The sequence below is a fragment of the Lissotriton helveticus genome, chromosome 4_1 (assembly GCF_964261635.1).
Source record: "Lissotriton helveticus chromosome 4_1, aLisHel1.1, whole genome shotgun sequence".
In the NCBI taxonomy this organism is placed as follows: domain Eukaryota; kingdom Metazoa; phylum Chordata; class Amphibia; order Caudata; family Salamandridae; genus Lissotriton; species Lissotriton helveticus.
The window spans coordinates 801,129,766-801,156,084 of record NC_136063.1 but is presented as its reverse complement, the minus strand read 5'-3'; the positions used below and the strand labels follow the sequence as shown (position 1 = coordinate 801,156,084).

At 44.9% G+C, this 26,319-nt stretch overlaps 1 protein-coding gene and 1 long non-coding RNA gene across 3 annotated transcripts in view; one reads left to right on the top strand and one right to left on the bottom strand.

Annotated features, from left to right (window-relative positions):
- COLEC12 (collectin subfamily member 12) overlaps positions 1-26,319 on the top strand; it is a 585,337-nt gene that overhangs the window by 269,462 nt on the left and 289,556 nt on the right. The window lies entirely within an intron of this gene.
- Positions 20,358-26,319, bottom strand: part of LOC144828875 (uncharacterized) — a 778,691-nt gene continuing 772,729 nt past the window's right edge. For both annotated transcript variants that reach the window (XR_013610548.1, XR_013610549.1), the window contains one exon: positions 20,358-23,051. This is a non-coding gene — a long non-coding RNA (uncharacterized LOC144828875). The remainder of the gene's footprint in view (positions 23,052-26,319) is intronic.

The following is a 26,319-nucleotide window of genomic DNA, read 5'->3' as shown; positions in this document are numbered from 1 at the left end:
TAACAGAAAAAAGAAACCTGCCAGATGCCCCATATCTGGGCAACTCACATTAAGGTGGCGCACTGCCAGATGGTTCTGACCATACTCAGTGCACTAGGCCAGGACAGTCCCTCGGGTATGATTTTTTGGTTCTGATGCACTGCCCTGTGAATGCAGTGCTAGTCAGTGATCCAGCTATGAGGGCGGAATTGCAGGTTGCCACAATGTATATGGACATGGGCGTCCACAGAAATGTTTTCAGGGAGGCATAATTTTAACGTCATCCATCCTCTGACCCTTTTTGACAAAGTCAAAGGTCAGGGGCATAGTCATTAAAGGGCAAGTAAAAAATCCGGGGAAGGCAAGTGGCCCTCTCCCCCCCACTCCTGCGGACACCCATGTATATGGACACCAGGCCTGCGGCGCGCATACCGCATGTTGGCCTGCATGTCCATTTACTTTACTACACACTTTACTCCACAATCATGCCTTAGATGGCGTAAGTACGGGGTTGAGCTCTGCTAGGCGGTAGGTACAACGGGATGTAAGTCACTTTCTATGTTATGAGTTATCATCAGTGTCGCCGTAACAATCCTCCAGTACTGTGTCTGCAGCTCTTGTGTCAAGTCTGCAGCGGCAAAGCCAGGGCTCATTTCTGCCAAATACGGTGTGCTCAAGACACTGCACAACAGGGCTGGACTGGGGCAGAAAATAGGGCCAGACACCAAATTAAAAGTGACCACCACTAGCGAATCAGATGGATAAAAATGTGGACCCTATATATAAAAAATTGGACCTCATTTCCAAATTGGTGAAGTTTTGATCTTGTAAATACACGCTGTATTTGTGTTTTCCAAGGTACGGGAGAGGCTTGCATTTGTGGCAAATTCAGGGAAAGTAACTCTAAAAACCGGACACCCAGACAATACAACTGGCCCACAAACAGCCCAAAAAAACAGTTAATACCCTGACCTTTCACACCAGCCCTTCTTTCGCTGCCAGATAGCCCTATAGGCGAGTTGAGTCTGAGACAGCAGAGCGCCTGCCTCCTGTTAAGAGCCACGTGCCATGCTAGGGTTTAGAGCCGAGCAGCTAATGAGCAATGATGGTCTCAGCTGCACCACCCAGAGCCGGTTCTAGGATTTTTGGGGCCCCGGGCAAAGAGGAATGTGCAAGGCCCCTAAAATGTACTTAAAGGACAACTTCAAGGCTCTGGAAGCTGCTTTGTGGAGACTTCATCTGGGCCGCATCTCCTCCTCTCAGCCTCCTATAAGCACCTCTTTTACAGCTCCTATCGGGCTGCAGGTGTGAGAAATGCTGGATGGTTGAGAGTTAAAACTGCCGGGTGCTAAAGTGCTGGACAATGGGTGTCCCGTAGTGTCTCTGAATGGGCAGCCGGGCAGGAGGCCTAATTGGAGGACAAACATGCAAAATGTGTTTCATTGCAACTGGGACAAGAGGAAGTGTTCCCCTCCCCTAGGCCTTCCCACACCATCCCTGAGAGGCCAGGGAGGGGGGCCCCTCCCATGGACCAAAGATTTACGAGACACCTTTCTTTCAAATCGATCGGCAGGGGCACATGAGCACTGGTGGTGTGTTGCACTTGTGCGAGGCCCTGGGCAGCTGCCCACACTGCCCATGCCTTGTGTCGGCCCTGGGCCACCACCCACTTAAAGACCTCCATTCCGAGCTGAGGTAGGCTGCTCTGCTAAACCCAATTGGCTAGAAGTTGTAGTCAGGAGTGGAACAGATCAGATTACCACTTAGAGCGGTATATTTTTTAAATGTAAGCAGCAGGCATGCATAGATGCATTAAGCTTTGGAAAAAAGGTCTAGGAAGCTGTAAGAATCGGATGTAGTTTCAGTTGGTAGAACTGGTGGCTAAAAGGACATAACCTACAATCTGAATTTGTAGGGTTGAAAAGCATAATGTGGTCCATTCGGTGTCCAACATGTTGGCCCTTAGGCCAGGCACCATATTGAATACTCTGAGAAGTCTTTGTGCATCATGCATAATGTTTTGAGCCATTTTCAATGTATGCCGTCCATTTCCTTTCTTCCATAGGAGTGATTTCTAGTAATGAAGCACCTGCCACTTATGTCTGCCATAAATGTTCACTACTGGAGTGGAGACTTGCATCACAACAGGGCTGGTCTCTTTCTGCTGGCCTCATTGTCACTCAACAGTCTGTATTTTTGTCCCTGTTTTTTTTCTCTATTGTTTTGCTTCCTTTTTCTTACAAGTTTATTCTGTCTTCACAACTTACAGCACACATGCCCGCATTTTAAACCTGTAAAGTGGGAGATTATAGAAACACAGTCGGAGGAATGTATTTTCCCCTTTGACTTCTATTGAGGTAGAGGCAATTTTAGGCGGGAGACAACTAAAATAAAGCCATTTCTAGCTTCAAAACTCCGGATTTTCCCATCTGAATCATGGCTGACGGCATGTATCCTTCCACTATTCTTGAAGCTCCTGGATTCCTCCCTAGCTCGCCTTCAGCATTGCCAGCAATTTCTGGCTAGTTTTGCTTTCAGTAACAAAGGAGGCTTTTATGGTATTTGGGTTCATTCCTTCCTTTTTCCTTTTTTCTGTTGAGTTTTACAGGAAGCTGCTTAGTCATGAACCTGAAACGTGTCTTGCACTAGCGAGAAGATCACTTGCGCCAAGGGGGAGTTGGAAACGAGGGCCTCTGTGAGGGATCTGGTGATGGTGCTGAGTAGAATCTGAGTACTTTGCCAGTCATTGACTTCACTATCAATCATCGGACAAATTTGTATTGTATGATGTGATCGTTAGGAGGTTGGATCTTTCACTGTCATTGATGGTCAGGGTGTTGAGGTCTGTTCATTTTTGATGCTTTACAGCGGTATATTTGAGATATGGTGGCTCAAGTTTTCAAAGGGTGGTCTGGTGGTGGGTTGATGCAGTGTTTGATAACAGAGTTACCTAAGGAACCTATGTCAACTCCAGTCTTTCAGGGAGCACGACGGATCACACAATCTTTTAACTCATGCTTCAGACACTGCTGCTTGTGACATCACCCCTCGACTTCTCTGTATTTGTCCAACACAATATGTACATATCTCTGACACCATATGGTGATGTTCATGACCCCTACACAGAGACCACTGGAATTACAGTGCACAACCCCAAAGAGAAACAAGTATTAGCAATGCAGGGGGAGAACATGGCGGCCGTGAGCTGAGCGGTCGCATGCCTGCGTTAAGCAGCTCTTCTGCTCCTTTAGGGCATGTCAGCTGAACCGGGCTGAGGTTGTAGTTACAGGTTGTGAGTTTTTGAGAAATGGCCGATTGTTGACAGTGACATATTTGTAAAATTGCTCTTACCTGAGATGTGTGTTGGCTTGCTCCTGGATCTCCAGCGCTGCTTTGGGGCCGCTTCCGAGTTGAGGCGAGGTCGGAGATTCGCGGCGTGCTGTCTCCTCCGCGGAGGCCTTGCTCGGAGTGCTTCTGGGAAAGCGGAAGGCAGGGACAGTACAGGCAGCGCGGCGATAGCCGGAGTGTTCACGCTGGATGGAGCAACGATGGTGGGAGAGGTGGCAGAGGTGGAAGACGCGGAAGCAAGGAGACGGAGCTCCACTGCCACAGCACAGGAAGCGAAATCTGGTTGCAAGGTACCGGTGCTCCGGGGGGGTTCTTAAGTTTGGTAAGTCCTCTCCCCCATATTCCTTGCGTAATTCGGGTATGAGGGGGGTCTCTGGAGCAGTCAGTCTCCCACTTTCATCGAGGCCTTCTCTGTCCTCTCTGTCTACTCAGCACATTGCAAATTCACAGGTGATCAAAGGCAGAGAAGCCGGGAGAGTCCTTGGGTCATCCAAAACGTCAAGAGGCAAAGTGGCAAAAAAAGGCAGGAAGAGGGGGGCAGGTAAAGAGACTGGTGCGCAAGGGCTTAAAACTCAGGAGAGTAGTGAGGACAACTGTGGTTTTAATAAGGCACCTACGGACCAAGCGTATTCAATTTCAGGTGCTGAGGGAGACAGTGGTGAGAGCTCCCCATACCGGGAATATAAAGGGAAGATCATCAAAAAACTCGAGAGAAAGGGCGTTCCAGCAGACGCTAAAATTAGAATAACCCCCTCGCTGAGATCCTATTTTAAAGTTCTGCCGCAAGAGCTGGAGGTAGGGAAACAGAGGGAGTCGCTGAGGGTGCTGAGAGGTTTCTGAGCCATCAGGGCTAACAAAAATGTCTGCGCCTTCGGCTATGGAGTTAAGTCTTTCCCTGCCACTGCCATCATCCCCCTCTTCAGCCTCTGAGTTGGACCCTGTGTTAGATCCCTTGCTCAGTTCAAGCTTCCCTTCAGGGTCGCTCTCAGATCCCTCTGGGCTAGATACGTGCTCAATTGAGCCACAAGCAAGACCGGTTAATTCAGTGAAAGACTCTGCAAATTCGGCCAGCACCGGAGGCAATGTGCCATCAGCTGTAAATATGGGGGAGTCAGCAAAGGTCAGTGGAGAGCCTGACACAGGGGCAGAGAGAGCACAAGAGGTCCGCAGTGGTACATCGGGGCCTATAGTAGCTTCAGGAATTCAAGGTTCCTTGGGGGGCTCTTTGGAATCTTTCTTCTTTACGATGGCCACGGACATTAAAAAAGGGTTCGCAGTTTCAGAATCGAATCAGGGGGAAATTCGACTCTTTTGCGAATAACTGGAGAAAAAATTAGACAGTTTAAGTTCAAGAACCGTGGCCCTAGAAAATGTGGTCGAAGTCCTTAAAGATGGTTTGGGAGAAGTCAGAACGGATATCTCTATGCTTAAAAAAGAGGAAGCTGCTCTTCGAGAAAGAGTGGAATTGTTGGAAAATAATTCCAGGCGCAATAACTTGCGGCTCTTAAACATACCCGAAGGGAAAGAGTGTGAGGATCTCAAATCCTTTATTGTCTCCCTCTATAAAGACATAATAGAAATTGAAGTTTCGGATGAGGAATTAAGGAGAGATATTCAAAGAATTAATCGAGATCCTTTTTAGGAAACATCCAATCGGACAAAGCCCAGGAAGATTTTAATTCATTTTTTTACTTTTTCCCTCAAAGAGAAAATATTAACAGCAGCCCTTAAACTGAAATCTCTAAAACCTAGAGAATCTTCTTTTTCCTTTGAAATTAGATCAGACCTTTCATGCACCACTTTTGGAGAGTACAATTCAAACAGGAATCTCCAATAGGTGGGAGTAGAGCAAGCTCGCCCACTTTGAATATGGTGAGGGGGCTGGCAGGCTAGTCGCCTAAAAGGCCAAAACGGATATAGTCAGGAATCACATCAAACAAATAGAGGATGTACACACTAATTCACAAACAAGCGGGGAGAAGGAGATGGGAGAAATCTTTCATGCTCATTTTAAGGAACTATATAAGGATGATGGTGACTCTGATAGAATATCTATACAAGATTGGTTAAATTCGATCCAGCTACCTTCTCTTGATACAACTCATCGGGAAAACTTGGAGACAGAAATAACTCATCAAGAAGTCAGGAAGGCTCTTTCAGAATGTAAAAAGGGCAAAGCTGCAGGGCCAGATTGCCTCCCTGCGGAAATTTATAAGAAATTAGGTGAAATAAGTATCCCCTTCATGGTTGAGGTGTTTAATAAAATTCTGGTAGATGGAGCCAAACCACCTACCACATGGGGGGAAGCAAATATTATCCTAATTTTATAATCAGGTAAACCTCCTACAAAATGTTGGTTATACAGGCCAAGATCTTTGTTGAATTCAGAATACAAGGTTTTCTCTAAAATATTGGTGGACAGATTAGAGGGCATAGGAGGAGAGCTTTTGCATACTGATCAAAAGGGCTGTGTAAGGGGTTGAAATCTTTTTGACCGTACTCATGATTTTATTGGTGCAATAGATTTTGCGTCCACTTTCTCTCTTCCATTGGCGGCAATGACATTAGATGCAACGAAAGCATTCGATAGGGTGGATTGGAAATACCTCATAGCGGTTTTGGAGAAGCTGAACCTTGGGCCAAAATGTTGCCGTACCATCCGCTTTATATACAGCGAGCCCTCAGCTAGGCTGGTGGTAAATGCCAGAATGACTAGACCATTTACAATCAAAAGGGGAACCAGACAGGGCTGCCCCCTCTCCCCTCTCCTTTTCGACTTGTACATAGAGCCGTTTGCTCAATGTCTTACAGAAGAGCCAGCTATTATACCATTCAAGAGCGGCTCATGGGAGTGGAAGGTAGCCCTGTATGCCGACGACATTCTTATTCTTTCGTCGGATCTGGAATCCTCTTTCCCTCGGGTGATCGAGCTAGCGAGAGATTTTGGCCGGGTTTCTGGTTATGATGTTAAAGCGGACAAAACTGAGCTTATGTCATGGAACCTACCGGGATGCCGATACCAAACCAAAAAAGAGCTGCGCTACTTGGGGGTTAAAATTGTTCCAGAGATGGACAAAATTGCAAAAGTTAATCTTCTGAAGGAGTGTCAAGAACTCATGAAATCCTGGGTTCACCTCCCATTGTCTATCTTGGGTAGAGTAAATCTCATAAAAATGACAATTTTGCCAAAGGTAACGTTTCTATTTAACACCATTCCTTTGAATTTGGAGAAAGCATCATTGGATAAATTCCAGCAATCCTTTAACTCTTTTGTTTGGGACTCCAAAGCTGTTAGAATATCATGGAGAAAGCTAAGACGTAGAAGGGAAAAAGGTGGTCTGGTACTCCCCGATATCCAATATTATGCTTGGACCTTCCAGCTAACGAACTCCAGAATGCTGCTAAAATCTCCATACTCTTCAGGGAGAGGTAAAATGTTTTTAGTTATGTTGGAACAACTGGGGTTTTCACATGAAGGATTTCTGTTTAAGTATGGGGACAAATTTTTTTTCAAAAAGGTTGGACTAAAAGTCCTCAGTGGCGCGGCTCAAATATGGGCTAGGATAAAAAAACGAACAGGTCTCCAATATTAGTCAAGGCTGGCTCCCATGTGGGATAGCCCAAGAACTCCCAGTTGCCTAAAAGATCTGCTGGCAGTTCCTCTTAAAACATCTGGGGTATTAGTATGGGGGATCTTGTGGTCGATGGATCTCTCTTACCGTGGGCCACTTTAAATGATAAGCTGGAGGGGGGCATATCAAGGTTCAAGTACTTGCAGTTATTAAGTTGGTCTCAGAATTTGAAGAGCTCGCTAGGCCGGGGGAATCCCCTGGAAGAACATCTGTTTAACAAGCTTGTAAGGAAGAAAGAGATTTCTTTTTTTTTATTGGGCTATTGAAGAGGCTATTGACGGCGAGTTCAAGCTAGCCGAGGAGTTATGGGGGGAAGCCATCCCGGAGACAGACTGGGAGGAACTGAGGAACACCTCTTATAATATTCTCTTCTCAGTCGTGAAGCCTGCTTGGCTGAGGAGGAATCACTATTTTATGACACACCCTGGGAGGCTCTCCAAAATCTTTAAAGGCTTACCTGCAAGGTGTAAAAAATGTGATTTGGAAAGTGTCCCGGATGTGCATATGTTTTGGGCTTGTCCATCAAATTCTGGAGAGAAGTTGGAGATTGTTTAACTTCTATTTTGGGACGCACAATACAAATTTCCCTTAAACTTATTATTTTTGGTGTATCTAGTGACATCACTGGCCCTGATAGAGGTTTTCTATTTTTTGCTATTCTGTTGGCCAGACAGGAAATATGTAAGAGATGGGTCGAGAAAACACCCCCAACACAATCAGAGTGGTTATCTTCTCTATAAAAAAGCTCTAAAATAGATTTGGCCCGACTGAAGAACTCTAAGAAGAGTGCCATTTGAAACAGCTTGCTAAATTGGACTTTAGTCTGAGTTTTTTTTTCTTTTTTGTCCTATGATTAAGCCTCAGTAGAACTCGTAGACTGTGCTGGTGAGAGCTGTAACCTTTTAGGTTTCTGCCTGCCTAGCCACCGACTTCAGTCTTTGGTCTTAAATCCTGCAGAGAGTACAACCACCCTCTCCTTCACAACAGGAGGGCAGCAACTGGAGGGAAGTCGGTTTTGCTACTGGTAGGCGTGGGACGAAGAGCGGAAACAATCACCCCATAGCCTACTTCTCTTATTTGAACAACAGTGGCAACTTTCTGATCTTTTGTTAGCTGAGGTTTGAGTCGAATGAGGGGGAAAAAAAGCATTAGCAATGCAATAGGTTTCGTATTTGAGAGAGTTTAAACTATTGGCATTGTAAATGACAATGCCTTTTATTTATCTATTTTGATAATTAACACATAAATAAAAGGCTTTGCCATTTACGATGCCAATAGCTCAAACTCTTGTAAATACGAGACCTATTTAATTTCAAAGAAGCAGACGCCATTGTCCCAGGATGCTCGGAAAGTGAAAGCTCGCATAGGCCGCTGAATGTTGCAGGAAAGCATGTCGTGCCTGAAGTAGGAGAAACTCATTAAAGAAAATAGTGCCTACAGACTAAAGAAGACATGCCGTATAACAGCAGAAGTAAAAGGACCAGTCCTCCTAGGAGGTTACAAATGAAGGCAAGGCGGTACTAAGGAGGGACTAACAAGCCTATTAACGAATCAGAAGCCAACATTTATAAAGGACAATGACACAAGCCAATGAAAAATATGGGCGGGAAGTAGGCAGAGCTTCAAGTCCATATTCGTATACAGCATGCCTCGCAGAGCAGCACATGTGCTACACAGGCTCGACCTAAAAAATAACAAGCATTGGAAATGCAATAGGTCTCGCAGCATTAGAGTTAGTGCTTTTAGAATTGTTTATGGTTTTTTTTTGTAAATCTTTAGCATTTTTGTTTCCTGTAGCCAATGCTAAAGAATTACAAATAAAAAAAGCCATAAACAATTCTAAAAGCTCTAACTCAAATGCTCCGAGACCTATTGCACTGTGTGAGGGTGAGGGGTTGAGGGTGAGTGAGGGTGAGGGTGAGTGAGGGTGAGTGAGGGTGAGGGGTTGAGGGGGAGGGGTCGAGGGGGAGGGGTTGAGGGTGAGTGAGGGTGAGGGGTTGAGGGTGAGGGGTTGAGGGTGAGTGAGGGTGAGGGGTTGAGGGTGAGGGGTTGATGGTGAGTGAGGGTGAGGGGTTGAGGGTGAGTGAGGGTGAGGGGTTGAGGGTGAGTGAGGATGAGTGAGAGTGAGGGTGAGGTGTTGAGGGTGAGTGAGGGTGAGGGTGAGTGAGGGTGAGGGGTTGAGGGTGAGTGAGGGTGAGGGGTTGAGGGTGAGTGAGGGTGAGGGTGAGTGAGGGTGAGGGTGAGTGAGGGTGAGGGTGAGGGGTTGAGGGGTTGAGGGTGAGGGGTTGAGGGTGAGTGAGGGTGAGGGGTTGAGGGTGAGGGGTTGAGGGTGAGTGTGGGTGAGGGGTTGAGGGTGAGTGAGGGTGAGGGTGAGGTGTATGGGCGGGAAGTAGGCAGAGCTTCAAGTCCATATTCGTATACAGCATGCCTCGCAGAGCAGCACATGTGCTACACAGGCTCGACCTAAAAAATAAAAAGGTGTTCGTTTTAAGTAAATACAACCCTCAGCATGGGGGAGTTCAGGGGTGGCACATTAGATTGTGACCTTGATCACAATCTCACTTCCCTTTTTCTGATTATATAAGCCTGTGTACCCTGTCTCTGCGTCCTTTTTGGTCTACCACACAGGGTAGTACACCACTGATAGTTATGGTTGCCACATTTCTCAGAGAATAATACCTGCCATTTGTTCATGTTCGGAGATTCTAGAAGGCTGGGTTGGGACCAGGTGCATAAACAAGAAACTATGGCCCTTATTTAGAGCTTGGTGGATGGGATACTCCGTCAAAATGTGATGGATATCCTATCCGCCGAATTTGAAGTTCCATAGGCTATAATGCACTTGTAATATGGCGGTGGGATATCCACCACGTTCGTGAGGGACTATCCTGTCCACCAATCTCTAAATAAGGCCCTGTGTAAATTCCCTTTATGTTAATTTTTAATATGACAATTTTGCTTTTCTTTGCTTTATTTTTTAGGAATCTTTTAGAAAAGCTCTAGAATACTTTTTTTTTAATAAATGTTTTTATTATTTTCATCTTGACATTAAAAAAATAAAACAGAAAAAATATCAGTCATTATTTTGGTAGGAGAATCATTGTACACAGTCTGCTCAACAATTGTACAGATGGTATTCGCTTCGAAAAAACAGAGATGGAAAAATGTATTCCCCAGTATAATAATTTTCCCCTCCCCTCATGTAGGAGATGTCTTTCTTTGCCAACTAGCAGATGTGCGTGGCTAGGGGTTACATATTTTATTTCTTTTCAACATGGGTGAATGCCTGTTATCGGCTTCTGCCTCTTCCATTTCTAAGCCATAGTAGCTCAACCATTGGGCCCATAGTTTAGTGAACTTTTTATGGCAGCCACTGGCTGCACATGTTGTCTTTTCAGTCCCCATATAGAGGTCCATGCTAGTTCACCACTCTGTTAGGGTGGGCATATCTGATGTTCCCCAGGACCTAGTAATATCCCTTTTAGCTACTATCAGCCCCAGGTTATACAATAAAAGTTTGTACCGGGGAAGGTCAGCGTCCGTGGAGATTCAGAGTAATTAGTATTTAGGTTCCCTGGCCCACTGTATATCTAGTATATCATTCAGTTCTGTCATTATTCGAGCCCAATATCCTTGGTTGTTCTGGTATTCCCATAGTGTGTGTATGTATGTACCTTGTTCAGTGTTGCAGCGCAGATAATTGGGTGACCCCGCTCTCCCCATTGTATGTAATCGGGACCTATCATAATAGACCCTATGAAGGATTTTGTATTGAATTAGCCGAAGTCGTAGCTTAATGACCACTTCTCTTGGATGAATCAAGGCCTCCTCCCAATCAATATTTTCCAATGGGTCTAAGGTAAATTTCCCATTTGGACCGCAAGGATTTCAAATTGGAAGGGATGTTATTAATTAGAGTTTTGTATGTCAATGCGACTGCCTTGGAGGAAATTTCTTCTTGTAACAATCTTCCCTCGAGCGGTGCATATTCAGGGATGTCTGTCGTGACTATTTTATCTGCTCTCCAGGCATGCTGCAAATGGAGATATTTGTATATTTGCGTATGTGTTAATCGGTACTCAGTTTGAAGTGCCGCGAAGGGGATTAAGCCGCCGCTATGTAAGACATTGCCCACATTAGAAATTCCAACCATGTTCCATTTCTTAAAGACATGTAGTTGAGACACTTCAGACAATCTTTTGCCTTCCCAGAGTGGCGTCGCCCTCGTCACCTTTTTATCCCATTGCATCTGTTTCTTTGCCCCCTCCATGCCTCAATCGCTCTTTGTGTAGCGGGTAATAGTCCCTTGGTTCCTGAGCCCCCGTAGACATAATGTAAGTAGGTGTGTTTCTGGAACTGGAGTCTTTCCAGAGCTTATGTTGGGTGGTCTCCCATTACATGCCCCCATTCATTAATTACTATTAGATGTGCGGCTCTGTAGTAGGACTGTATGTCTGGTAATGCAATCCCTTCATTATATTGGCTGCGTTGTAGCGTATGAAGTGCCACTCTCGGGTGACCCCCCGTGCAAAATTCATCATTGATCCTGTTGAAGATTGCCCCTGGGATTCTATGATATGTGTTCTGTAGAATATAAAGGAGCCTGGGGAGGGTGATCATCTTATACATTGCCGCTCTACCCAGAAATGTCAGAGGGAGCCGCCGCCATTGCGTCATGTCTTCTCGGAATTCCGTGACTACTCGCCTAATGTTATTCGGCAAGCAGTCCTCTTCATTGGTGGAAATAAAGAGCCCCATGTATCTAAATCCCTCCCTGGCTATGTGGAGATGTTCTGGTAATATGCACATGTCAAGATTACCTCCTGCGGGTACGGATTTGACTTGTCCCACTTAATACTATATTCCACATGATAGCTGTATTATTTAAACAGATGTAGTACTTGCAGGAGGGTCTCATTCGGAGGGTTATGTAGAGCAGGATGTCATCTGCATACAAGTAAAGCCGTTCATCTCTAAGACTTCCGTCATTGTCTCGGAAACCGCTTATCCCTGGATGGGCTCTAATTACAAATGCCAGTGGTTCTAATACCAGGGTGAAAAGTAAGGGGGATAGGGGGCAGCCCTGCCTGATTCCTCATTTTATTAGGAAACCCGCTGATAGTGTCGTAGTGTCGCGTTAACTCAAAGACTTTGGCTGTAGGGTTGTTATAAAGTAGGTCCCCCCATGTTATAAAGCTTTGTCCAAATCCAAATTTCACCAAAACTTGACGCATGTAGGGCCAGTTAACTGTGTCGAAGGCTTTTTCAGTGTCCAGTGAAAGGAGTAAATGAGGGGTAGTCCTGCTTTTTACTGTGTCTAGCCAATTGGACAGGCAACGGAGGTTGAGGTGTGTAGCATGCTTGGGCATGAAGCCCGATTGATCGTGGTGGATGAGGTACATAATTTCCATAAGTAGATGCGTCGCAAAAATGGTGGCTAATATTTTAGTTTCAACATTAAGTAATGAGATTGGGGGATAGGACCCACAATTTTCAGGTGGCTGCCCTGGTTTGTGAATTACCATTATGGTAGCACTACGGAGATCTATGGGGATTACTCCCTCCTCTTTCACTTCATTGTACATATTTAACAGATGGGGGCCTAATTGGCTAGCATTTTGCTCGTAGTATTCTGCCGAGAGGCTGTTTGGCCCAGGGGCTTTCCCTGATTTTTGTCTGGAAATAGCTTCCAGTACTTCCTCCAGGGTGATATCTTCGTCTAAGGCTTCTCTATCTTCTCGGGTCATGGATGGGATGTCAATTTGATCAAGGTAGGCAGCTATCTGTGACTCCCTGGTTATGGGTCTGTGTCATAGAGACTTGTGTAGGAGTAGGCAAATGCCTCCGCAATATTGTGTGCTGTGGTGTGTTCTTCTCCATTCTCTTGTATCATGGCCACCCACTTTGCCTCCTTCTCTTTTCTGCCTATCCAGGTCAATAATGTCCCTGCCCTATCTCCCGACTCGTAGAGTCGGTAGTGTGAGGCTTGTATTTGGGTCTGCACCTCCCTTTCTGTCAGAGCTCGGAGTTCTCTGTGAGTGAGCGCAATTTGACGCAGCCGGATTGTATTCACTTCTGGGCCCACTTCTTTCTCTAGGTGTATTAGCTTCTTCTCTAGCGTCTCCACTTGGTAGACCTACTCACGTCTTTTCCTCGCTATGACATCCTGTATCTTGCCTCACATTACCGCCTTATAGTCCTCCCATAGGATTATCGCCGAGACTTTTAGTAAGTGGACTTTAAAAAGCTCACCACACACTTTTGCTTGTGGTCTAAAGCTGGCTTTTCTCTCTAGTCATGGCTCATTAAGCACATTGCACACAACTCGCCAGACGTGCCTCCTTTTTTTTTTTACTTTTAGCGTGAGGCCCGCGCACGCACGCAGTACTCGCGTGCTTGTTTTGTTTTTGTCCACTCTCCCGCTTTCCTTTCCTTTAATTCCTCATGTTCGATTTCTTTCAGCCTTTGTTTCCTCCACCTCAATTTCCCTCCTCTTCACCATTCCCCTCTTTCACCCCACTTTTCTCATCCCCCTCCTCTCATTACCTAGCCTCTTCCTTTTCTCTTTCTCCTCCTTTTTCTTTGTTTGCGTATCCATCCTTTTCATTCTTCCTTACATTGTCCCTCTTTGTTTCCCTTTCTCTTTCCTGACTTCACACCTCCCCCTCCTTCATTCTTTTTGTCTCTTGCTTTCATTTTTTTTCCAATTAGTTCTTCTGTTCTCGTCCCGCCTTCCTTCCTTGGTCATTGTGCGTGCTGTGTAAATAACCACAGTGAACAGATGGAGTGATTTAAATCTGCCTATTTAGTGGGGAAAGTATTTTTTTTAATGAGATATTATACTTCCAACTAGCAGCCCGGCAACACTTTGTCGCATGATAATTTAAAAATAATTGTCCATTCCGAAGGGAATTAAATATCAGCTGAGTCTCGGAAGCACTGACAGAGGTGGGATGATAGTTTGAATTGCAGTGTAAGAGTAAGTTTCCAAGGATAATGTGCTGCATGGGCAAATACTTACAAGTGCTGACCAACTCTTCATTTGTGCTTAACTTCCTTCTGCTCGTTTTTAATAGCACTGCCTGACCCGTTTTTCCAGTCTGAGCGGAAAGCCTAAGATTTTGACATAGTGTGAAATTCTCTCACGTTTTAGACAGCCCGATGCGCACTGGTGAATACTAGGAGGCCTCACGCTGCTTTTCAAGTCTACAGGCTATAGTGTATAAATTAATATATAAGTCAAATTTTCCCAACAATGCACGGTAAGTGGTCAAAACTGCTCCACACTACTGAACCTGTTCTTTAAGTGACTCGTTAGGTCTCGCACCTGGCGATACAGGGCGAAGCCCTGTTGCAGCGAGACCTATAGTGGGCGGCTCTGCTTACAAGGAGACAAGAGATGGGCACGTGCAGCATGCCGGAATCGGATCAGGTCGCGCGTGCGTTCACCATCTCCTGTCTCCCTTGAAAGCCTCAGGCGGTCATGCGGTTAGTTTCACTTTCCCACCCCTCTCTGCCGTCGGCTCAATGCTCACCACACGAGCTCCAAGCGTGGCGCGCTTTCCATGTACAGCATGCTCCAGCCCACGTACAGCATGCTTCACCCCACTTACCAGCACTTTGCGCTGCTCCTCGTTTTTTGTAGCTTTGGCGGCCCCGTGCCACAGCCTAACAAGCCGCGCAGCACTCCTCAAGCACAGCGGGCGAAGACCCAGGCGCCGCCACCGGCACGAGCCGCAGGGAATGCCAACGTGCACGCTCACAGCGTCACGCTCCTGCCCTCCCGCGTCTCTTCCGTCTTAATTCTACTACAAAGGCTGTTCTGCGCTCCAGGACGACTTGTGCCCCAGTCCCGCCCAGACTGTGTGCCTCAACCCCAGCCCAAGAAGCCTCACTGCGACGTCCACGCACGTGACTAAGGCCCACCGACACCGCACCGGACCCTCAAGAGGTATCTTGCAAAATTCAGTAGCGTCCAGCTCTGTGGGATTAGCACTACAACCGCCTGAACGTGAGCACCGTTTCCTCCACGGCCTCCAGTTAAGTCTGTGAGTACCGCGGATAATATTTATGTATAGCATTCGAGGCCCGAGGGCCCATATGTTTCCTTCATTTCCTACCCATTAAAGTAAAGCAAGGATTTTCTGCAGAGGGTTTGCAGGGAACTGAGCACGCCGCAGAACTGCCCCTGACCCCATAAGGAAAACAGTATGAGATGAAGAGCGCGTGCCCCTGATGGCGGCCGACAACTTCCGCTCCAATTACACCCCTTGTGTCGTCTCCCCCTCTCACTTCCTGTATACTACTGTGAAAATATTTAGTCTAACAAGGCATGGAGAGTGAAAAAATGTGCTTATTTGTCTTTAATGTAAAATATTTCCTGAGGCACACAGTCCCGCCCAGACTGTGTGCCTCAACCCCAGCCCAAGAAGCCTCACTGCGACGTCCACGCACGTGACTAAGGCCCGCCGACACCGCACTGGACCCTCAAGAGGTATCTAACAAATTCAGTAGCGTCCAGGTGGGCGCATGTAGAAATACTTTGGTGATTAACTGGGATTGGAGCAGACCTTGCATTAATGCAGCACTCACGGCAGCCTGATGCCCGGAATCCCTTCCGATTTCAAATCCCCAGTGTGACCATAAATGCCATAGTAGAAGCGCACCGGCTTCCAAGACTGCAGCATCACACGTATCTTGCAAATGCTTGTTCTTATTTATTTAAAGTCCCATGTTTTCTCTTTAACATGGTTGGGTCGTGCGGTGAGCTATGGACCATCACTTCAGGCCAGGACTCGTAGATCCACTCTCTTCCTTTTACCTCCGTGCCTTTGAAGATGCATCTGTTGAGCCACTTTCTTTCCAGAGCATTGGTTCAAGGATAGGCACTTCTGCTATACCTATGCAGGCTAAATCTGTCCCTTTGGGTCTTCTGCAATAGGCCATTTGCATTGTTACTCATAGCACTTGATTAAGTCACCTAAATCTATAACCTGTCCCTACCTTTTCTCCTCACCAAAAGGTATTCGCTAATGCCATAAAAGACCTACAAGAAAGCCCATGTCATGTCGCTCATCCTGTGTCTTGCTGTCTGTAGCAATTAAGGAGGCTGCTGAGATCTGAAGTCCATCTGTCGTGGTTTCCTAATGTTTTCTCTTATGAGAGAGAGAGGCAGAGAGCCCCTAAGTGGACTGGGCTAAAGCCAAAGCCAGTCCTCCCAAGTCAAAATCTGTTCTTAACATGTGATTTGGCACAGCAGCTCTCAGCTGCAGCCCTAACTTACCAGATCATTATGCCCCTTGGTGAAGTCCGGTTCCTTTATTCAAGAAATACTCCAGTGGATCCTAGTATTCTGAGCGATATTTTGTTCAAGAGTCCTTTCCCCACCCTGATGTTTGCGCAGATATCTATGCCTACATTCGAATGTGGACCCAGCACAAGTGAACTAGTTTACCATGGTGAGGTGTCACGAACGATGCACACATTCTGGTCATGAAGGAGAAAAAAAACGTTTAGTATTTTTTTGATAAGCACTTCGTGTGTGTTTCACCGCTCTCTCCCTCGTGTATTTCCTCCCTCCATGCACGTCCCACCTCCTTATTTCTTATTTCTCTTAAGAGTGCTGCTTACTTACCTACTCTTGTGTACTCGCATCAGCCCCCATGTTGCTCTCACCCTTGTTTGTTCTCCGTTTGTGCTTCTTCCCCACCACGGTATGTTCTTCTGTACATCATGTGCTTCTTTCCAGTGTTACATTTCCCTTGTGCTGTGATTTGTTCTCTTCTCCCCACCTGCTCCTTTGTTACTGGTTGCCACCAACCCCACCACTTAGTATTTATATTTAATTTGCTTTTAATTTCCAGGTTTTTCCCACACAAAAATCTTCAAGCTAAGGTGGTCTGTTGACAATTTCCCAAGGACTTCATGGGGCACAAGGCTTTCCCATTGCATACCACTGGTTGGCTTTACTGTTGCTCTTATATGCTTGCTACTTATTCAGTAGCTTTCCTTGTCCATCACATTTGTCCCTCCCCCCCCCCCACCGAGCATATCCTCTTGTCATACCACTGCTCACTTTCAGGGCACTACTTTATTCTTTTTGCATGAGCACTCTACTATGGAAGTGCATGCGTTTTCCAGTTTTCTCCCTAGTCTGCTTCCTCTGCCAACCATGCTCATGTTGTTCTGCTCTATGTACTTTCCTCCACCTCTGTATTTTGTTTCATCTTTATGCCAGTAAGCTATTTTCCCTCCCCCGTGCTCTGCGTTCGTGCTCTTTAGTTATGCTCCCCCAAACCCCATGTTATGAATCTCTTAAGGGTGGAAGACTGAATTCTTATTTTACCTGTCGCCTGCCCAAGATCAGGAAGCAGGCAGACTGAACCGGCACCTCCTCACCACTTCTTGTCAGCCAATAGCAACCCCAATGGCCAGCATACACAGAGAACTACACTGCTATGGCACAGCACTACCAACTGCCTGCCTTCCTGCCCCTACACTGTTAACCCGCGGTGCAGCCACAGGACAGTGGCTACATTGCCCGTGTCTGCCCCGCAGCATTTTGTTCCTGCCATGGAGGTTTCCCACAGCCGGGTGCAGTTAATAAGTACAGGGACCCAAAGATATGTGGCATCGCAGAATAAGAACGGACGTGGTACAGGTAGGCTTTTTTTTAATTTATTTATTAGTTTTCACTTTTATATAGCGCAAACTTTACCCGCAGGTATCAGAGCGCATTAAATCAGCATGCTTATAACAAGCAAGACTAGCACTCTATATTACTGCCAATTTTGCTTAGCATAAGCAACAGCTAACCATTCACAAACAATGTTTATATACCAATTGCAAATTTAAAAAAAAATGAATGCAAAGCATTGTCATTTACAATGCCAGTAACTCAAACTTTATTGCTGCGAGACCTATTGCATTGTAAATGCTTGTTTGTTTTTTGTTATTGCCAGCAATGCCGAGCCCACCTTATTGACAATGAATGTTATCATTAGCAGCGAAGCGGGCAGCTTTAAGGGTAAATATTTGCTGCTGTCAACATTGACTCACTTCTTTAACAAAACACAGCATTGTTAGGTCTCGCTGGCGATGCAGCGCGAAGCGCTGCCGCCAACGAGACTTATAGCCGCCTTGCTAGGCCCCAAGGGAGTCAGAGCTGTGCACGAGCCGCTACAGACCTGAGTACGAGCCGACTCAGGTCTGTGAACGCCAACGTGCACGCTCACGGCGTCACGCTCCCGCCCTCCGGCGTCTTTTCGAGGCGCGCTCCAGGCCGACGGGCTCCACTGCAGGCTCCAGAGCGACGTCAGGTAGGCTGTATTTTTTTTGTTTTGTTGCTGGCCTGTTAATGTTTACAATGTATATATAACACTACTACTCGGCCGGAAGGTATTGGAACGCGTTACATGAGCCGACCAGAATCTCACACAACCCGGTTCCCCAGGTCCAACGTCAGCAACTCTGGCCTCGTCATTGTCTTAATTAATGAAATTAAATGGATTTAAAAAAAACTCTTCGCAACTCATTTGGAGAATCGGTCGTTTCAGGCTACCACTAGATTACTATTAACTCCAGAAGACTATTTATAGACGTCCTTCAAACTAGTAATGCTTTTGTCAAAAAGCAGGCGGGATAACCTTCCAAAAAGGGTGCATGCTTTGGAGGGCTGAAATATCAGATTCTGAGCAAATTATGTACAACACTGCCATGGATTAGTCCGGCAACTTCAATTGCATACTAATAGCGTAACTTACGTGTTTCAACAAGTAAAATGCTTTACAATGAAACTCCCGCGTGCGATTCTTGCAGTCTTAAGCATCTATTCTTTAAGTAAAACTTTCTAAACTAATGATGTACTAGAAGCCTTTTCCCGCCCTTTAAGATGTGTTTACTATAATAGTTCTGCACATTTTCAGTCGATTCCATTCTGGGTTTGACCCTTCAGGCACTTAACACATCACAACGCGTGCTCAATTTCAAACAAAAAACGATCAAACTATAGCTCATTCGAACAGTTTTTTCAAACGATAGGTCTTTCGAGTACAAAAAATAGGTTTCATTCTTTGACATAAGTGCAAAACTAACAATGAAAAATAACAAATAAATGCATTTTCAGGATACTGGACTATAGAGCTCCTAATAAAAACCGCTTGAAAAACACAACCTCGAAACAATATGTATACCCACAGTGGAAAAACAGAACTCCGTAAACTTCAAAACAAAATCATGGATTGTGAAAAAATTCTACAACACCCGCCCAAGTAAACTCCCCTTGCAACAACCCGTGCAAACTGAAGCCCCGCCAGACCCAGTGATTTATAACATCTCGAGGAGTGCAGAGGAAGGGGCAGGGATTGGCCGAGCTGCCTCATTGGTTAATTGCATTTCAAAGAAAAAAAGACGCGTCAGTTATTCTTCATCAGTTCACCTGTGATACAGGGCGAGCGAACGGGCAAGGGAGGCGGGTGGAAACATCAGTTTTAAATCGGTCCACTTTTGTTCGTCGTGACAGTTTTGAACTGTTTTGCATCTCTGAACATATGCTATTATAGATCATTGATGGGCCGCACTGCGCCTCCCTTAGCAGAGACTAGTTAAACCAGTCTTGATGCTCGTGTCCAATGTTGGCTGCTAATTGGTGTGTGAATAAAGTGCATTATGGTATTCGAAGTTCTGGTTTTTAGTTCAAGCCTGGGCAGTGCATGCATTTGCGAGATTTTGAACTACTGGCATCGTAAATGACAATAGCTTTTATTTATGTGTTTAAAAATCCTGCAATAATAAAAGGCATTGTCAATAAAAGGCATTGTCATTTACAATACAAATAGGTCAAAGTTTCGAAAGTGCGAGACCTATTGCATTGCAAATGCTTGTGTGTAATAAGAGTCCAGAAACAAGCTATGTCTTTTAATCCCATATTTAGGGCGTCTTTGCACCTATACAGTGCTCTTCTGCCTTTGTGCTTCCTTTCAGCCAGGTTTGCACGTGTAAACAACACCTACCTTAACCCGTTGGCTGCTTCCGCTTTTTTGCGGCAGTGCGGCTGTTTTATAAAACGGGCGCGGTCGCGTCGGCCATTGGCCGACGCCAGTACCAGAGAGGTAGTGCTGCCGTCGGCCAATAGCCGACGGCAGCATGGAAGGGGTTAATACACAGCTGAAGGTTTGTGCTTGTAAACAGCACATCCATCCATACATGCATTCATACACACTGAAGGTTTGTGCGCGTAAACAGCACATCCATCCATTGTCGAATATCAATTTTACACATTATTGTTCTTGCCTGTGTATGTCTAGCAAGAGCCTGCACACCCAAACTGGTGAATAGTGCGCTACACAAAACAGCATAACATATGTCCTGCAGTGGCTGGTAGTGCGAACCCCAAGCCCACCTGAAATTAGTGTCACTTTTCTGTACCCTTAGATGAGACTGTGACTAACTTGCATAAATAAACAATCTATATTGGTACCAGGTTCATTATTTATTTTTTAAAAGCGTGCTGACATGAAACGTGAAAAAATACTTTTCACTGTCGTTGGACCCCTTTCTCATAATCAGCGAAACATAGGTGCATTATTATTTACTGTGTGTTAAACAGATTTTGTTGTTCATATAGCGACACGTAATAGTTGCATCAGAGCATTTTCTATTTTCATGTAACTGAATGGAATATTAGAAAATACAGATGGTACTTCTGTAGCGATACTACTTTTAACAACTTTATTTGTATGCCTATGAAAATATTAACGTTGCTTAACACCACGTTCTAGCTATTTCTATGCTGAATATTGTATTATTTCTGCATAGTATGTGTTCTTGGAGTTCAGCCTGGGCACTAGACCACATCTAGTCCTTGTTTCGTCTCTACTCCCTTTATGTACACATAATGAATGGCCTGAAACGTCGTATTTTATTGTATTTATATACTGCATTGTAAGGCGTTGAAGCACTTGAAAAATACGTTACTTTATTGCTTACGAGTTCCAAATGGTGTTTCACATACAGGGCATTGTTTAAGGCTGAATGAGGACAGTAGATGTTGCATCATCCAGGATGATGTGCCTCGAGGCTAAATACTTAAAAGGTCCCAAAGGCGAGACCTATTGGCTATGCCAATGCTTGTTACTGTTTCCCTGTCCCACGCTTTCCATCCTAAACCCTTGCTAAAAAGTTTAGGCAACGCATATTTTTATATTTTACAAACGTATGTTATTACTGTTTTTTTTCAACCAATACTGTAAAGAATTTAATTAATCGTACAATAAAGTACCCATTTAGTACTGGAGATTTTTTTTTTAACGGATTCTAGCGCTTGGGGCTTGAAGGTATACGGGTTGGATGGGGTCCTGAGTAAAAAAAGAAATACACGTTGCCATAAAACAGTAGTGAATACTTAAAACTGCTGTTCACTTGCTTTGGTAGAGGTACATGTGTAAACAAAAGAAAACAAGCACTAGGAAAACCAAAGGTCCTGACTATATCTGTATTCTTTTCTTATGGGCACCATTTTATATCACAAACGTAGGGCAACCATACACATTTTAGGTTTATGATGTTGTTCATGATGCCAGGTATGCATGCTAGCAAGAAGGTGTACCACATTCACTAAAAGCAGTGCTTAATTTGTAGAAAGATAAGTACCAGGGCCCAAAGTAACACCTAGGAAGTCACTGCAGCTTGCAACACCCACTGCTCCTGACAGTGCTGCCAGTAACAGTGGCCTGGACATGTTTTAGTTGATACTACATTGCTAGATACTGTGTTCTTTTGAATGAAAGTGCCGGTGGAGAGCACCAGAAAACACTGGCACAAAGTAAGCACTGACTAAAAGTCTTCACATTACCTATTGCCTGTTTATGTTTGCTAGTCAGCACTAAAATGGCATGGCGAAGATAAGTAAAAATTGTGGACATTTAGGTGAACATATGAAATGGGAAACTACCGACTTGGTTGGAACAGCAACCTTTATCTGCTGGTTTCTGAAGGCACAGCCATGCACTATCAAGAATTTAATGTCCACATTAACAGGGTATTTGCTCTAATAATTTAACTTGCACTGGGTATTGGGTGCATTGTTATACCTGATTAACAGCTGGGTGTGAAAAAATGGGGAGCAAATATTCATTTTGCATATAGTTCTGTCCCATTTTTCAATGTTTTTTGCTGGCAGTTAAATGCTGTTCTGTTGCTCAGTGTTGGCAAAACAGAATGAATGTCAAATTGCAAACAGCACCAATAAGGCTCAAGTGCCAAAAAAAGTCTGAAAATGCCATTTGCATGATTTTTGCTGTTACCTCACTGGTCTAATTGATCCAAGATTGTTGGTCTATAGGTTTTTAGTTGCCTTAAACCGAACCAGGAAATGGCACTGATTTTGCACCTTCACATCAATCATAGAGGTGCTACATTCAGTAGGATTATTTTTATTGAATCGGTGTCAGATCCTGAATTTGTAAACGAGCAGGCACTGATGACTCGGGTTATGTACACTCAATAGATTCAAACACACCTGTTCCTCACAAACTGCTTGTCCAGGCAAGCTTCCATCCAGTCATTAAGCGAGGTCTGAGTCAACAAATAAGTGCTGTCACTTCCTGTACATATGGATGATTGCAAATACAGGGATGCCACTTCCCATGGAGATGGATGATGGGATATGAAAAGATGGATGATAGGATATGAAGTCTGCTTGATGGGCTTCTTCAATTAAAGATGGATTTTGGCAGGAAACCAGTGATTTCACTTTCTGTACAGATGAATGTTGGGAAATGCAGTGATGGTACTTTCTGTGGTGATGGATGATGGAGAATCTCCACAGTGATGTAGCGGGTCCCCGGAACGAAATCACCAACCTTTTGGCAGAGGATCATCCGAGAACGAGAAGCACTAGCCTGTTGTTTTTCAACTCTCAGTGTCTCTTCGGCCATTGGTCAGCCACTGCTGCTCACATTGTTCTGTTACATAATGTCTTTAACATGCTGGTTTATTGTTTTGCAAGGAGTGTTTAGCAGTGATGTGCTCCCTTCTGCATCTGTAAGGCTATCTATGTCCTCTTACCAACTAAGCTGTTTACCCCTTGCTTGCCTGCAAAAACAAAAGCAGAAAGTCAAGAAATACATTTTATTTTGTATTTCATAAGTGACTAGTGACATTGTCTTTATGGGTTCAAACCCCTAGCATGCAAAGTGCTGTTGGCCAAAATGCCAGAAATTGTCTAAGGTATTACATGTTGCATGGAGCTACTGGCCAGCTATATTGTAAAAGTTTACAAAGTTATCTAGGCCATTTCAAAAACTGCTTGTTTCATGCAGAAAACCAAAAGCAAACTTTGCTCATATATTTTCATTCACATCATGCATTAAAACAAGCACTGACATTTGGTATTTTTGTCTTTTGTGTAGTGGAAGGTTTTATAACAAGCTTTTCAACACAACACAGGTACAACATGGACAGCAGCAGTGCAACCTACCCTTACACACAGAATAAGGAAAGGACGATGGCAGTATTAGGTGGAACTTCACTTGCTTCTTTCATACATATAGAACAGGTACAACACTTGTAGAACACATACAAAACATACGACTCAACATACAACAAGTACATCAGTCCTGGAAGAAACTGCCAAACCTCTTATGGGATGAACATATATCCATGTACTCACATAGGGTTATGAACCCTCCTCTGCCTAGTGTGGTAGGCGTTATCTGTGGGCTTCATATATAACCCTGGGAGGCATCTGAGAATACTACAATTTAATGGCTCTACAGCCTCTTAAGTTATGGGTTCCCAGGTTTGGGTGAGATAAAATCCCAAATTTCAAAATGTATGTTCTATATTTGTTAACCTGTCAGACCTATATAAAAATTGTGTTAAGAGAAACATGCTTTCACTGGTATCTCCCTGCCACAAGATTACAAAGAGGAGGGTTGAGCATGGGGACCTGTTTCTCTTTTCTTTCAACATGTTTCAATTCTCAAACATTGCCCCTATGGGTCAGGCACCTTCCTCAGGACTATTGATCTTGGTATCTAACATCAAATACTGTGAAACAGTCCCTGGCTCCAGCTCATGTCATGCAAGTGCATTCACTATATATATATAGATATTCACTTTATATTTTCAAAAGATGTAATAACAGCAGTGAAAACACCCCTTTATCGTGGAACAGGTAAACTTTGAGCAGAAACAGAGAAAACTTCTCTCTTTCAGAGGACAGGTAATAGCTAGGGCAGAAGTAACTCACACTTTCCCTAAGACAGAACATATACAAATTTGGGCACCAGCAATAAGCTTTGCTTCCTAACAGAACTTTAACAGCACGGTTGTAGCAAATCAATCTTCCCTCTTTTACAGAAGGCAGCAAGTGCAATCTTCCATTCTGTGCAGAACAGGTTTAGCAAGGCAGACAAGTAGAAGTTTTCATCTCACACAGAACATGTACAGTAAAGGCACAGTGATATTTAGATTAAAGACAGAGCTCTGAAACAAGTGCTTAACTCACTGAAAGGCATGTATAGGTGGATGCATGAGTGAATATATGAGTTTTGACACAATTCTCACTTAAGTGATATCAGGGGCGGCTCCTCCACCAGGGCGGGGGAGCGTCGCCTCACTGCTTTCTCGCAGTGCGAGAAAGCCAAAACATAAAATGGTAATAACTTTTGGTTATTACCATTTTATGTTTCTTTGCGCATTGCGGGCGGGTGGATTGGGCGGAGCTGCCTCGGTAGGAGTGGTTTGTACACTTCTGAGTGCGCAAAGAGTGTGTGGTCGGCCCTTTCGGGTCACCTAAACCAGTCATGCGCACTCTGCCCGTCTCCATTTAGGCTGCATGGAGAACATACCATCCCCTACATACCCTGGCTGGGCAGCGCCCCGACCAATCACAACGCTCCACTGGAATGGCTTTGGGGAGGGGAGGGAGGCTCCCTGCTTCCTGTTCCTGTCGGAGGCAGAAGCAGTGAAGACCCGGGACCTGGGCCAGCGGAAAGGTAGGTTTACATTTTTAAAATTTTTCATTATTGACCCCCTCCCCGCATGATCCCTCTTCTCTGCGCGACCCCACGCCCGCCCTCCCCCCTACCTGCGAGCCATGCTGGTCACTACTGAGTGATATTCCACGTCAGCATCCTAAAAGTCCTGCAGATGTCGCTCAGACCTGCTCTTTGTGTTTATTCTTTGGTTTTCCACACGTCGAGAAGTAGAAGTGACCCGGTATGTCACTTATTTGTAGCAGCCTGACCACACGCTAAGTAACTATGCTCTAGGCAGACACACACTTGCTGACCAATTTTAAAAGATTTTGAGTGAGCGCGAACCAGGAGCTGTCCAATCCCAAACTCATTGCTGCACCTGTTAAAAAAAGTTGAGGGTCGCCACTGTCCAGCAACTATCATTTGTGGCGGTGGTGGAGTCTGGTTCATAAAGTGAAGTATAAAATGTGTTTCCGTGTTCAAAGGAAAGCTGGTCTCTTTCCGTATCAGTGACTCATATCCAGAAGCTCGTGTACAATAAAGACATGATTCACTTTTTTTCAGTAAATAATATATCATTGTCCTTCTAGTGACCCTTGCTGACGCTGGTTAGGTGCACCCAAGGACGTGAGCGTTCCTCTCCGTCACTGACTGACTGTGCGTGTGCGCGCGATTTAGCTTCCGGCCAGTCGGAAAACGAACTCTGCGTAGGTATGTGACGTGACACGCAAGGACGTGCTGATGATCCAAAAGCTCGTCAGCTTAATTAAGAGAGCACGTTCTTCCCGCCACGGCGCTTCATGGACATTCCGGATGGTGACAGCGCATTGTTTGGCGCGGCTCTGCTCCCCAGTCTGTGTGTCATGATCATTGAGCAGGACAATGGTAAGGGTGTGTGGTTGTAGCTGATGGTGCATTTTAGAGCACTGGTGAGGTAGTGCACCGTCATTTACAAACAGCACATTTTCCATTGAAATGTCCACTACATTTGCAGAGTAGCGCAAAAACGATACTGTGCAGAAATCGGGTTTCAGCAAATATTTGTCATTTGCGCATCACCAGATAAAGTATTTTGATTGTCACCTAGATCACCTTTACAAAATCCTCTCACTTTACAGTCAGAGAAATAAACATACTCCAGTTTCTGTTTAGCAGCAATTTGTCAAACGACATAGCCTGTAATTTGACCTTTCTTTGTCTATGTGACAAGATAAACACAAAATGTAAAGGCTTATTTATTGCTCATTCTCCTTCTGAAATCTAGCATGATTATTGCTGGGGGTGCTGCAGCACCCCTACTTTCAGCGCCTATGACATAGTGGGCTTCTAAGATGGAGGCAAAGCCGGACAATGGACTGTCTAATCTTTGTTGCACGTTT